We start from the raw sequence: 15,603 nt of genomic DNA on the forward strand, positions 1-15,603 counted from the left end.
CTCGGCACAAAAAATAATGCTATATTCAAGTGCACTCCATGTAGTCTTCCCGACATGCTCTTTAAAGCACCGTGTTCTAACAAGGCAGGAGGCTTATATCTGATGATGACCAATGCTGGCTTCTTGCTCTGCCGGCTGGCAGGTGTGGGTAGTCCTGTGGAGACAGCACAATCAACCCCTGTGGAGGAAAGAGTCCTTCATACCACTCAGTGGCAATCTCTCCTGCCAATTGAGGAGATCTGTGGATGAAATCCAAGGGGAATTGCAAACCATTTGCCTTGGCTGGGAGAATGAAGGCTCTGGTCTGTGCAGGCAGGGCTGCAGGGAGGGAGAAAAGGAAAGAGCTGTTTGCAAACAGCTCCCTTTTGGTAGACACAGATGAACTGGAGGCTCTTTTAAGCTTAAAACAAAAGTGGTACTTCTGAAAGGACAAGGAGAATTTTTTAACCCTTCATCTCTTGCCGTACTAGCAGGCGCTTGGAGAAAGTACAGTACTGCACAGCATTTTTAAATGCTCATGCCTCCATTATGGCACACAAGTGAGACATCACTGGGAATTTGAGCACTGTTTATTCACTTTTGGTTACAATGACGTGGCTTTGACACCCACATCATAAACACAAGTCTGGGACAAAATACAGCACCAAGGAGGACTGATAAACAGCAAAATGGATGTCTTTTTTGGGAGTCGATGTGGGGAGCAGAGGGTAACTCCAAAAGACTTAAGCTGCCCACTATGCTTTCCACTGTCAGACAGAGCCAAGTGAAATATCATTTAGTGATTTTAAGTGTATACACGGAATATCATCTGAAAAAGCTGAAAATATATGACTATCCTACCCTCAAAAAGGTGGCAAGGTTCCTTACAGGTTTGAGGATTTTGGAGGTAGTATCTTCACACCAGCTCTTCTGCTACCTAGTGGCAGAGGTGCTGGACTGTGCTTCTGGAATGTGTGGGGCTGAGCGAAAACCCATTAGACAGAAAAGGAAGATGGAAGATTGTCCCTGTCTAAAACCCTTATCTCTCCTTATCCTTTCCAGAGATTGGGAGGCTGGGTTGTAATGCTGATCTCTGATTGACCAATAATCATTACTATGTTATGTTTTACAGAAATGTGAGTTTTGAGTTGGTGAACTCAGAACAGCCTCACAGAAACGGGTATGAGCATGACTGCTTTACATGTACTGATTTTCTCACTTTAAAATACTGCAGGTAAGGTTCAGTTGTCATGAATCATTGGGCTTACACATACCTTCCCTTATGCAGTCCTACCTCAAACTACGCTCTCTTATAGCTGGCAGAAATCATTGGAAGATATTAATTTGTTCACGTGAAATGGTCATTAACCAACATCAAGATGTTCTGTTGCTCAGTGGCAACATTTGTTTTGTTTGTAAAGGAAAGAGTAAAGGATATGACCTGGTAATAGTTCTGCAAGTGTATTACCAAGATAACACTTCAGCTTGTTCTCTAAACAGATTTATCTCGTTAAATTAAAGTTTAAAGTTGAAGAAAATATCCTTCATAGTAACTGGGGGACGTAGAGTATCCATTAAAGAGTCAAAAAAAAATTGCTGAAATTTTGTGGCAGTTTTATGTCTTCCAGAGAGGAATTCTGTCTTTGCATCCCTACAAAAGGGGTCTACCCTTACAGTGATCTCCATCCATTCAGCTATTGTGATGTGATCTCAGAAATCCTTTTCACAGTGAGGGATAGTAGGATACAAATGAAATTTTAAAGAGTAAGTCATACTTGTATATCTTTGTTGCCACTGGGCACTGGCAGAATTATGTTTCCTGTTACATTTCTACAGTAGCATCTCTTGGCTTCCAAGCGAAATACAGCTTGTATATCTGCATTTAAGAAACAGGATGTCCTGACACAGGACCTCTAGAAGCTCTCTGAACTGCTCAAGGATATGCCAGTGCACAGGAAAACTGTACTGTGAATACAGCATGGAGTCAGCTCCTCAAAAATTCCTAACAGTGGTCTTTAATTGCTGTTTGCTGCCCTCTTCCTCTACACCTTCATCCTCAAGTTTGAGATGACTAGAGGATTTTTAGGTTTATTTATTTATTTACCATTGTGGTGCAATGTTAATCACAGGATTATACTGACCATTCCAGGACATGTAGCCAGCTGGTCTCATCACTATGTGTGGGTAATAAACACCATGCATATTTCCTGTTTCCTGAACTCACACTGAGTATATTTATATGTACATAGTTTTGATGGTTGATTTCAACATTTATCATTGTTTCCCAGATCATTTCCGTCTTTCCTTCTCTCCAAAGAACACTCCTTCCTGAATTGTATCAAAGTAAAGTACATTTCTGGGTGGTGAACATTTGTTTCCGGACAGGTAACACCCAGCAGAAGCAGATAACTCTTCAGAGTCAATGTTTCAGCATGCAGATATTTTTGCAGAGCCACTAAATCTCAACACAGCTCTGCACGTCCTACTAAAGTTGGCAAAAAGCAATTCTTTGCCAGCTTGTATGGATCAAACTTTTGACTCTTCATTTTACTGTGAGCTTCATATCATATGGCAGTTGTTGCTGTGCTTAAATATAAAGGAAGAACAGAGCCAAATCCAGACAGTGAAGTTAGTCCCTCGTCTCTGCCTATGCACTATATTTCCAGTGATTCATCCAGTCTTATAAATGTAATGATTCTTCATTGCACACATAATAACACCTTTGGCACTAAGAGATGCACAGAAATTTTATTTTATTGGAAGCTTTACTGTTATAAGGTCTGCGTATTATGTGCAGATTATTTTGTTGTTGTTTGGGATAGGTTTTTTTGCAACTCTTCAAGCTTAGGGTACTCATTTTTTATCTTTTCTTGGGCAATCCTTTATATTTAAAAGATATTTGTTTTTAAATATAAGCCCCTGTTTCTGTATAAAAATTTTAGTACTTGCAGAAGATGACAGTGTTTTGATGACAGTGTTCACTGAAGCCCTTTTTTCCCAGTAAACTCTTCCATCATGGATGGGAGCCAGATCTACACATATCCACTACTCTGCATTGACCTACTCTGGCAGGTACAGCTTTCAAAAAGAATTCTGTCCTCATATCTTGCCCACTTTTATTTTGGATTCAGCTTGGATTCTCAATATTTTTTTTGCTTATCTTGGAGAACTGAGGAAAGTCCATTCCATAAAGGTCATTGACACAACTTTTATTCAACAGTACATTCTGATTTGGATGATTTAAACTATTTATCTCTTCATGAAGGACTTTTTAGGCTATCAGTTTTCTCTAAATTTTCCGTTAACATTCAGCCAACCTGTCTCCTCCTACTGTTCCCACAAAAATACTTTCTACTTATGCAATTCTTAACTTTTCTGTCCAAAAGTTACAAAAGTAGGATTAATAAGTTTTAATGTCAATTTTTCAGGTAGTGATGCAGGAGTTTTGCCTCATAGTGCTTATTAAATCTAATAAGCCATATGACCAAATCCCTTCAGAAAAGTAATATAAAGTTTAAGGAACAGTCAGCTAAAACTAAAAAACATGCATCTGGAGCAAAGAAAACTTACCCTTGCTGGAGGGGGATCAGGCTACGGTATATTTAAGCAAACTGGACATACACAAGTTCCTGGGAACTCCTAGGATCCACCTGTGAGTGTTGTGAGAGCCGGCCCAGGTGACTGTGAAATGACTCTTGGTTGTCTCTGCAAGGACATGGTGATCAGTAAAGATCCCTGATGACTAGAAGAAAGCAAGACACCCTTGTTTTCAAGAAGGACAAGAAGGAGGATCTGGGGAACTACAGTCTGGTCAGCCTTACTTTAGTCCCTGGGAAGGTTGTGGACCAAATAATTCTGAAAATGATTTCAAAATGTATTGGGGACAAGAAGGGTATTGCAAGAAGTCAGTATGGATTTATGAAGTGAGATCATGTCTGATCACTCTCGTAGTCTTCTGCAATGATACAACTGGCTTTACGGAGGGGCAAGAAGTGGATGCTATTAAACTTGACTTAACAAGGTTTTTGTCACTGTCCCCCATAACATCATCACAGACAATGCTGACGAAGCTGAAGAGGTATGGACTAGACAAGTACACAGTGAGGTGAATCAAAAACTGTCCAAAACTCTTTACTAGGTGAAGAGTTGCAAAAAGCAGTACAAAGTCCAGCTGGAGAGCAATCACTACTGGTGTACTCCAGGGGTCAATACTGGGTCCAACAGTGTTCAACACCTGCTGTAATGACCTGAATGATGTGACAGAAAGCACCCTCAGCAAATTTGTTGATCATATAAAACCAAGAGGAGTGGTTATTACATCAGCTCTCCTTGTTGCTATTCAGAGAAACTTGGACACATTGGAGAAGTAGGATGCCACGAAATCTGGGAAGTTAAATAAAGGGAAAGCAAAGTCTGCATCTGTTAAGGAGTAATTCCATTCACCAGAGATGACCGGGAGCCAACCAGTTGGAAAGCAGCTTCACAGAAGAAGTACAGGGGCCTTTGGTAAGCATCAAGCTGACCATGAGCCACCAATGAGCCCTTCACACAAAGAAATACAACAGTGTCTGGAACTGCGTTAGAAGTGTTACTAGCAGGTCAAGTGATGTGATCCTTTCTTTCCACTCAGCATGAGTGAGACCCTGCCTGGAGTGCTGGATCCATTGCTGGGCTTTCCAGTACAAGAGAGACATGGACATACTGTGGAGGATGCAGTGAAAGGTCACTAAAAAGTTGAAGGTGCTGATGCATCTGCCATGGGAGGACAGGTTGGGACTTCTGTGACTGTTTACCCTAAAGAGACTCTTATCTATGTGTATAATACATGATGGGGCAACTCAAGAATATGGAGACAGACTCTTCTCACTTGTCCTTACTGACAGGACGAGAAGTGGTGGGCACAAACTGAAAAGCAGTAAATACTGTTTAAACATAAGTGAAAAAACTTTTTTTTTTTTTTAATTACACTGACAGTTGAACACTGGTACAGACCCCAGAGTGGCTGTGGAATTTCCATTTTTGGATTCAACCAAACTCAACTGGAAATATCCCTGAGCAACCTGCTGTAGCTGACCCTGCTCTAAGCAGAGGTAGGACTGGGCATTCTCTAGAGGTGCTGGCCAACCTCAGCCACATTATATTTCTATGATTCTTCTAGCGGAAGGTGTCCCTGCCCACAGCACAGAGGTTGGAACTAGATGAACTTTGAGACCCCTTCCAACCCAATCCATTCTACGATGCCATGAGTCTGTGACTGAGACAATTAAATCCAATGACAAATAAGTTTTCTTTAAATTTCTAATGAATAAAAGAAAATGGAGCGTAAAGTCTGGAGTAGCTGTGTGAAAAAAAAAAGTTACACAAGAGATGAAATTCTTTTTGGAAGTTGTTTCTGACCAGATTAATTTCAGTGAGATAAGCAGCAGTGTGTAAATGGTAATATCAACTCTTAATGTTGTTATCTCCTTATTGCATTTGTGAAAAATGTTTCATTGCATGGAAAGTTCTTCTTAAGGTTTTGCCATTCCACATTTGAGACGAAAAGATAAGATACTACATGCAAAACAGAAGAGATACTGTATGTCTTTTTAGTGACTCTTCACAAATTGTTCATTGAACATGTTTAAGAACTCGATTACATGATTTTGGTAGATTACACCTGGGTTAACGCCAGCAAGCTACACATTCCAAGTAAGGTGAAATTCTCCCCAAACTACAGTGAACTTAATGTTGCCAAAACTGGCTTGAATACTTTCCAGGAGTATTTCCAAATAAAACTCCTCCATTACTCACTTGGGTGCCAGTAAACAGGTCAAATTTAAACTTTGGAACTTTAAAAGCAGTGAAATCCAAGAGCTCATTGGCTACATTTTCATGACTAGCAGGATTTTTTCTTTTTTCAATTGAGCTATTAGAGGACACTTTCTACACTAAGAAAAAAGATGCTTGTCCTGGCTTTACTTATGTTATCATCCTTTTTGTGATCTTATATAGAACAAAAGAAATGAAAAAAAAGTACAAAGATTAATTGCCTTCTCAACTAAATTGGTGAAAATAAAGGATCATCATTTTGATCTAGACCACTGTAACTGAAGAGATGACACATTTTTCATTTAGAAATTTATTGTGAGTGAGTAGCAATCTAGTTATCCTTTCATGATTTATTTTTTTAATAGTGACAGTTGGTCTAATGACTAAATGTTTAGTCAATTCACTCATGACACTGCCTGTATCAAATCCACCTTGCCAGGCTCTTGAGTCTATAACTAGGTAATTAGAACATCATACTGAGTAAATGGAAAAATAAAATATAATAGTATAAATAAAAATCATATAATAAGGGAAAAAAGTAACCAGTTACACATGCAATTATTTTTAATTTTGAGCACTCATTATACTTCATAAATTTAGAACTCCAATGGGTCAGAACAGTCTATGCCAGATTTCACTTCCATGTTACTCTAGTGACTGTTCTGAAACTACTTGGGGGTGAGTTTGGTCCCCTATGGAACACCTTTGGAAGTGGAAAGGGCAGTTACCTTTGTACAGTTATGCACATTTGGCTGTGAAATGTTCAGATATGAAACACTGAATCACATTATACATGCCATATATACATGTATATGGTATGTATGGGTGTTTATGATGTCTGCTGAAGACTAAAAGGCTTCTTACTGAGAGTTGTACACAGGGAATGATCGTAATTTTCTATTTCAGTCTGTGTATACATATTGTTTTCAATAAGTCATATCTAGAAAGGCATTTTCATTGTAAATAAGGTGAGAGTCTGAAGACAAAAAAGTGGAAAGTAGAAGAGGAGAAACCAAACTGATCAGCTCTCAAAAACAGAATTGAATGGTGAAAACATCTTCACAGAAAAGAAGAATTCCGTAAAATCTCAAAGCCCTTTGGAGAAAAGGCTGATGAAAGACAGAAAAAAAATGATTCACCACCATTTAGGAAAGGAAAAAACAAAACAGAATCAAGAAACCTCAGATATTTGAAACAGAAAAGTAGGATGAAGGAGAATGTTCTTAATAAAACTAATTGTAAACATGAACTGGATAAAAAAGTCAGAGAAATAGCTAAAGTAAAGACAAGGAGGAAAAAAATCAGGGATTAACCCAAACTTTTTATAATATACATGGAGCGTGTTATTGATTTACAAAATTACCACACAGAAAAATCTCAGTTCTTTGGATTCCACCACTGCAGTGAATCTGCTAGAGAGATCTGGGATCCACTTCTGTATGATTTTAAACACAGCAAGATTTTATAGAATTTTCCTTCAACTTATTGTATTCTTCTTATACACTGTGGATGAACTGGGGTTTTAGCTACAGCAAAAAGAAACTGAAAAAAATCCTGAGTTGTCTCTGCTCTCTCTTGACCCTTACCCTCAGAAAGTGCTGGTATAGCTTTTTGAAGGGCTGAGGTGAAATCTTATACAGAAATTTGGTGACTTACTTTAACCGTGTGACAAAAGAAAACTCTCTCTCTCTTTTGTAGAAGGAGGGGAAAAAAAGACAAGGAGGCAAAATTGCGAAGAAACATACTTTATGCTGTGCAAGACAAGCTTTTGGGTCTCAAGCAGTGTCAGTAGAGAGCATTCCCCGACAGTATCACTCCCACTGCCTGGAGCCAACCATGCACTCTGTTGGTGCCACATCTGTGCACTCATGCCTGCTTTGGCGTGTCACTACCTACTTTCTGTTAGCCAGGCTCTGATCTAGAAATCCTCATTCTGATAACAGAATAGGATCAATTCTTTCAGCTCCTGGCATAGCTCCCACCAATTGCTCTCCAAAACTCATGTGGAAGCCTTCTCCATGCTGCCGTGCAAGGCATTTTCAAAAGGACATCAAGTTTCCAGTCTGTGGTAAGAATTCTGATGCCAGCAACACTCTAAAGTATTTATGAAAGCATCTGGAGGACAAAGGAGCATGGCTGTAGGAGGAGAAAATGGGAGTGAGGTCAGGAGAAGAGTGCATGTGGGGCAGGCAGGGTGCGGGAGATGTGGTTAACCATGGGAGGAAGGCCAAGGAGAGAAGTCCTGTACGCTCACAGTACATTACTTTAGTAAGTGTAGTGCTCATTTGGCACAAGTATTTTCTTATCTGTTTATTGCAACAATTTTCTGCTGCTTTTATATGTATGTTTTGATTATAGCTGTTGGGACATACACCAGTGTGATAGGATCCCCATGCCCTTACTCATTTATTGTTGCAGCTAGCTACAGATTCCTAGGCAAATACAAAGCAGTTTTTGAAATAACACTTTTGTTTCGTTATGACTTTTCTTTCAATATCTTGTAAATCTTCTCCAAATAACTGAGCTTAGTATTTCAAAATATACCAGTAGACTGATTTACTCTTCACAGAAAGATTTTTCTGACTTTTCTTCCAATTATATTCTCCCTGTTGGCTGTGTCTAATGCTCACCTCTGCCAACATTTACAGTGTTGTATATCACTTGTGCCTATGAAAGTCTGTGGGATATGGAAGTAGCTTCTCAGACCTTTCTTTATCATCCACTCTGCCTTGTGAATTTTTCTTCACAGCCCCAGGTCAAGAGAGTTAAAAAAAAAAAAACACCAAACATCTGTTTGCTCCCTACCCTTCTCATGTAAAAAACCTGAAGTGCTTAATCTAAATTAAAATTATTTTTATTATTAGTATCCTCATAGACAAGTTCTAACTCTAGCACAGCGTTATGGAAAGATCATTCAGCTATGCCGTGAGTTTCCACATACAGACAAGCAATGAAAATGGAAAGCCAAGGTACAAAAAGAGCTATCCCTGCAAACCCTTTGTGTTGCTCTAGCATCTGTTCTAGGCAGCCCAGCCAGAAAAGACCTCTAGAGGCTGCTCATGGCTTCATCCTCCTGCGTGTTGGCATTCATCATACAGGAGGTGCATCTAAATACTTCACCATCTGTGGGACAGCCATTTGCTCCCATGGTGCATACATGAAAGTCCCACAGTTTTCCCATTCTGGACCATATGCTGTTCTCATTTATATACCATGGATTTGGAACTGAAGCATGATGTAAATGGGAAAGCCTAGTTATTGGGATCTGCTGTTTAATTTATGCAAAACTAGGGCAATGTCATTCTGCAAATCATACAGTTTACATTTTAGGAATTCATTGTTTATATAAAGATGGGGATGTCCTCAAAAGTAGTATGTGTATGATGACACACATCTGAATCACAGAATTTACACCCAGCTTTCTATTACTAGCTCACCTCTAGGCTCTGTGATATTCATTTCTTACTTTTAAGTTACATCGTTAAAGACAAAAAGACAAAATTTGCATCTGGGCTAGGTTTCCAAATGCCTTCAATATTTAGTTGCATCTGTAGTTTTCAGTCAGTCACTCTCTATTTAAAAAAAGCCCTTTGTCTCAAAATTCTACAAAGACTCTTCTTCTATCTTTTAAAAGTATGTTTTGTTCATTCTTTTGTGAATTAAAATATTGAGTTGGCTCTACCATGGATATGAACTATGTGTTTCAAGTCAGATGATGTGAATTTTTATTTTATTTTTGTTTTATTATTTTTTAATTTATTTTTTTATTTATTTACCTAATGGGTCTCGCAAACATGAGCAATCAAACTCATCATATCGCTTCCATCAATGAACACTCATATGCAGTTCTACTGCTTTCATGACACATGCTTTCAGTATGTTTGATTCCAAGTATTTTAAAGTGTTGTGAGCCATTTGTCGATGCCAAGATGTTGCGACCATAACAGTGTAGTCCTGAGAGTACCACCAAGTAGTGCAAGAGCAAATTAAACTTTGACTAAGCTAACCTTGCCCATTCTTGTATGTGTCAGTCTTGATTAGCTGGGCACCTGGTACTTTCTAAAAAAAAAAAAAAAAGAGGCTGCAACAGTGCCCTGACTGAAGGCTGGTGCATAATCCTCCCAACAGTTAGAATGATAGAATCATAAATTATCCTGAGTTTGAAGGAGTACACAAGGACCATTGAAGTCCAACTCCTGGCCCTGCACAGGACAACCCCAAGAATTACACTGTGTGCCATAAAGCATTGTCCAAACACTTGAATTCTGGCAGTCTTGGTGCTGTGATCACTTCCATGGGGAGCCTGTTCTAGTGTTCAACCACCCCCTGGGGAAAAACCCTTTTCCTAGTATCTAAACTAAACCTCCCCTGACACAGCTTGAGATCATTCCTTCAGATCCTATCACTGGTCACCAGAGAGAAGAGATTGGTGCCTGTCCTTCGACTTCCCTTCATGACACCATGTGAGGTCTCCCCTCAGTCTCCTCCAGTCTGAACAAACCAAGTAACCTCAGGTGCTCTCCATACAGATTCCTTCTAGAATCTTCAGCATCTTCACTGCCCTCCTTTGGACACTTTCTAATAGTTTTATATCTTTCTTATATGGCAGTGACCAAAACTGCACACAATATTCAAGGTGAAGCCACAGCAATGCAATGTAGAGAAGGACACTCAACTCCCTTGATCGGCTGGTGATGCTGTGCTTGATACACCCCAGGACATGGTTGGCCCTCCTGGCTGCCAGGACCCCCAGATCCCTTTCCACAGGGCTGCTCTTCAGCCTCTCCTTCCCCTGTCTGTACAAACATCCAGGGCTGCCCCATCCCAGGTGCAGAATCTGGCACTTGTCTTTGTTAAACATTATATGGCTGGTGATTGCCCAGGCCTCTAATTTATCAAGGTCTCTCTGCATGGCCTCTTTGACTTTAAGGGAGTCAACATGTACTCCCAATTTAGTGTCATCAGCAAAGTTACTCAAGTAACTTCAAGTTCTACAAGTACCCTTCAAGTTCTACATCCAAGTCACTTATGAAGATGTTGAAGAGCACAGAGCCTAAAATGGAGTCCTGCAGAACCCCACTAGTGACAGGTCGTCAGCCTGATGTAACCCCACTTGCTGTGGTCCTCTGTTCCTGACCTGTGGGTCAGTTGCTCACCCCTGGCATAATGCATTTATCCAGTTGTGCACTCGATATTTTGTTCAGAAGGATGCTGTGAGATACAGTGTTGAAAGGTTTACTAAAATCCAAAAAAAGATTACAGCTACTGTCTCCTCTTGATAAGCTAGGTGGGTTACCTTGTCATAAAAGGAAATTAAGTTTGACAAATGGGACGTAACCATCATCAAGCCGTACTGGATCTGACTGATTGTCTTCAGGTGTTTTTTAGTAACTCCCAGAATAATCTTCTCCATAACTTTACTGGGCACTGAAATGAGACTGACAGGCCTGTAGTTTCCAAGGTCATCCTTCTTGCCCTTCTTGAAAACTGGGACAGCGTTCACCAACTTCCAGTCAACTGGAACCTCTCCAGAGTCCAAGACCATTCAAAAATCATTGAGAGACACTTTGCAAAGACATCAACTGGACCTTTGATTATTCTTGGATGAATCCCATCAGGTCCTGTAGATTTATAGGGATCCAGCTGGAGCAGCAGATCCTGCACAAATTTGGGGTCTACTGGGGATTTGTCATTCTTACTGCCATAGTCCTCCAGTTCAGGGCATGGGACCCTCTTAGCCCATCTTCAGTGCTGAAGACCTAAGCAAAAAAGGTTGTGGGCTGGGAGATTGGCGCCTAGATGCTTTGTGGATTTGAACTCCAGTGCCTTCCTCCCAGCACCAGGCAGCTATTGCCTGCGCCATAAACCATTCCATCACTGAGGCAAATAACTGAAAAACCACTGGTGGCACCAGAAGTTTTGTTTTATGTCTCTTGCTATGAAGAGCTTTATTAGGACAGGAGGCTTTTCATGTCCCATTTGTGGGTTTCTCTCATATCTCTCGCTACTGAAGATCCCCTTAAGTAAATTGAGTGGTCTAGTAGTCAACAAAAGAAAAAAAAAAGGAGTGAAGAGCTGCTACCTTCTTTATGCTACTCTGTTACCCTTTCTTTACTTTTTGCAACACTGCAACTCCAAGCAATATGGAGGGTAAGGAAATACATAGCTGCTCCCTCCAGCTTAGCTTTTAAGTAAGCTAGTAATGCTGCATGTCTCATGAAGCTATGTCAAATATTCACTGCAAAGCTATAGAAATTGGAGCATCTTGTTATTTTATAGCAGTGCAGAATTACTATGCTGCAGTGCAATTGGTACATGCTGAGTTCCTGGAAAGAAGCAAGCAGGATGCAGGAGATTTGACCAAGTTGCATATGTTGTTAAGTGATGCCACCATCTGGTGAGCTATCATTTTTCACAGCACACTGTCTCAACACCCTTCACCAGCTAAGCATTCACTTCAAAGGCTGTGCTTTGAGCTTAGCTCACCTGCACCTGGAAAGGTGCCCCTCTATGGACAATGGTCAGGACAACTGTCTTCGGGTCTGAGGTGAATGAAGTGAAGTAGCCATTTCAACAGCAAGCAAAGGAGATGTGTGACAGTGAGATCCTAGATGGGTATGTTTTTCTCATGGATTTTATGATTTCCCTGCTGAGGTGAATTTTGATACCTAGTGGTGAGGCCAAGCCACCAAAGGGTTATTAAAGTGCTGAAAGCTCTTGCACATGTATTAGCATGAAGATCTTACATGGTGCAGGCATGCAATATGAACATTCATCCAGAAAATATTAGCAAGGTCTAAATTGTTATGCAGCCTGGCAACTCAAGACAGGCAGCCTCTTATCAATTTTAAGGGTATTTTTAAGTATAAATAAAAAGCCATACTGCTTAGTTAAATACAGCCCTCTCTCTCAGAAAGTCTGTACTTGCCATGTTATATTGTATGAAGTTTATCTTCTGCTTAATAGTTATAAACTTGCATCTTTTTTTTTCAACTTCATTTACTGAGGGAACCAAGTTTTTCTTTGAATTTTTTCAAAATATCAGTGACTAATTTTAGATGCTTAGCTCTTCAGAGGGCAACAAGTGGAAAGATTTTTTTCTTCTTCACAGAGACAAGCCCTTGTACTGCTGTGTGATTGATAAAAGTACTGAGGAAATAAGTGAAAGGCTTTGCAGTGTTATGTGTTACATTCCATTTGCTTTCAGAATTCTGTTGATTTTAATAGGCCAGTCCATCCCTTAATAAATAATATCTATTTTTTGTCTTTGATTCTAACAGGATATTAGTCAAGTACAGACCAGGTGCTGATCAGCACCTTTAGAGAACATTTCGCATTTCTCAAATCATTCACAAAATATTCCACTTTGTTATAGGAAATTGATGTTTGTGTAGAGACAAGACACAGTGTGCTGGTTTAAAAGTTAACCAGCAGGGGAAATGAACTCAATTCAAAAGAGAGATTTATAAGTCAGAATAACAATTTATTAAAATAATACAATAAGTACAATTATACAGACAGACAATTGGTTTTAACCCGCAAAACCCAAATGTATAACCCAGCACCCTGGGGTATGAACAAAAGTGGTGTACCTTGGCCCCCCCCGAGTCCAAAGTAAAGGAAGAGGGGAAAAACCTGCTGGTGGGAGAGCTGTTGCAGTCTGGTCAAAAGTGGTGATTGCAGTCCAGTCGAGGGTGGTGGTCTCAGTCTGGTTGAGAGCGGTGGTCTGCAGTCTAGTTGAGAGCGGTGAGCTGCAGTCTTCCTCTGGATCCCACGAGTGGTGGAAAGGTTCTGAAACTCCCAGTTTATATATTCTCCAGTTCAGGCGGGAGTGCTCAGTCCCTCCCTCAGAGCGGGAATTCCATAAAAGGGCATGAGGATGCTCAGTCCTCCCTCAGAGGGGGGAATTCCATAAAAGGGTATGAGGACAGGAACATAGGCCTCTACTGACAACAGTTTCTGGGAAATGGCATGGAAGGCTATAGAATACACAGTTTTGGGTTACACCCATCCAGTGATGAATTGGTCCCAGCTGTTCTAACCAGGACACACAGATAGCAGGATTCAGAGGGAGGAGACACGAGCATGTGGCTCGATGAAATTTCTGCATTTCAATGTGTTCTGTTTTGCATTCCCCCTTGAGGAATTTCAGCATTCTTATATGAGTTTCTAAAACCCTAAAGAAGTAGAACAATTTGCCCATAATGACTTTGTTTAAATTGGTACTAGTTCATTCTAATTTTTTCAAAAAGGGTCATTTAACAGACATTTTTTCTTTGCTCCTTCTTTGGTTCAGGTAAGCACCTCAACTGATTTCATTCTGCATTCCAGCCATGGATTTTGGGTTTTGGAATGAGTTTTGTGTTTCTCTGTCAACAGTTAATGACATAACTAACATCTAAATCATCATGGAGAATCTGATTTTCTGTTCTGCTGTAAGTGTCATGACTAGCATCAGCTATTGCAGGAAAAAACAAGGAATCACAGTCTTGGTATATGAAAACTTAAAATAAAGAGGAATAGCATTGTCAGCTATTTTACTTTTTAATATGATTCTAAATCTACCAGTTCAGCATATGTGGTCCCACCAGGTTAACTGCCTACATAAGCACCATACATATGCATATTTTTGATAAAAGATTTAGGCTTAGCTTGAATCTCATCACTTTCTTGCATAAAATTTATTTGCAAATTTCTCTATGAGACAAAACAGGGCTTAAACATGTCTCTTGTAGCATTTGTTGTTCTTACCTCCTGTTCATAAAATACTTTGCTGTCCTTGGACCACAAAGGAGCAGGAGGGCACATGGCAGTCAGAGCAGTTCAAGTCCAGAGCCTTAAGCCAGGCCTCTGTATTTTGTCTTGTGTTTTGTGGATCAGTTTGTCGCCTATGCAGGGATAGCTGAAGAGTCAAGAAAAGTGTATCTGCTGCACATGGAGGAACTGTTCATTGCCACATGCTAAATGCAAGTGCTCCTTACAACAGTGCCCAATGCAAACAGTCATGTAAATTATACAGAAGTCCCACAGCAGGACAGTTAGAAGCATGTACATTAAAAATAGCCAAAGCTACACAAGCAGCTCGTTAAAACACTGCTCAATTAATATTCAACAGTAGAAAGGAAGGATAGCACCAGAGTAGAAATGAGATCCTGTGCTACATCCTTGGCTCGCTTGTCTTTCTTTATCTGAGCCCACACAGATAAGTGCAGTACCAGGCAGTCCCAGGCACCCATCTCCCTCCATCTTTCTTCTGCTGTCTCTGGGCTAAGTAATTGTCAGTGTGTCTGCAGGAAAGTAACCGCAGCAACATCCGGGAACCTGGAAGTCAGTTTAACTGCGACTTTCATTTCCTTGGGCTTATTTCAGAATCTCTGTCAAGTGGTAAGGATAAGCATGTAGAAAGTAAAAGGAAAATGTAAGGGACATGCAAGTAAGTGGAAATTTGAAATTGTATGAATTAATATCTACAGTTTCTGACCAACAATTGGTTTGTCTAGGTAGCATTTGGAGGCCTTGGAAAGGGATCATCTGTCTGCAGCAGCTCAAGCAGATGACAGAGAAGGTTCTTTTAATTTTTGATTCTTTATTTTGATGGATGCTGCTGACCTGTTTTGGTCCAAGGAAAGCAAAGCCAAGCTGTGTTAAGGTTTCAGTGTTCAGTGTATTGACATTTGATATTGTTTGTATCCAGGATTCATGCTGTTTTAAACAGCAGGATCATGTATCATGAAATATGTGTGCATTGTATGCCTAGGAAAAGACAAATTTTTTATGTGTGGTATGCTATTGTAACTATTAGACTATCAGAAT

Source organism: Neopelma chrysocephalum, unplaced genomic scaffold (genome assembly GCF_003984885.1).
Source record: "Neopelma chrysocephalum unplaced genomic scaffold, ASM398488v2 Primary Assembly neopelma1_96921, whole genome shotgun sequence".
NCBI lineage: Eukaryota > Metazoa > Chordata > Aves > Passeriformes > Pipridae > Neopelma > Neopelma chrysocephalum.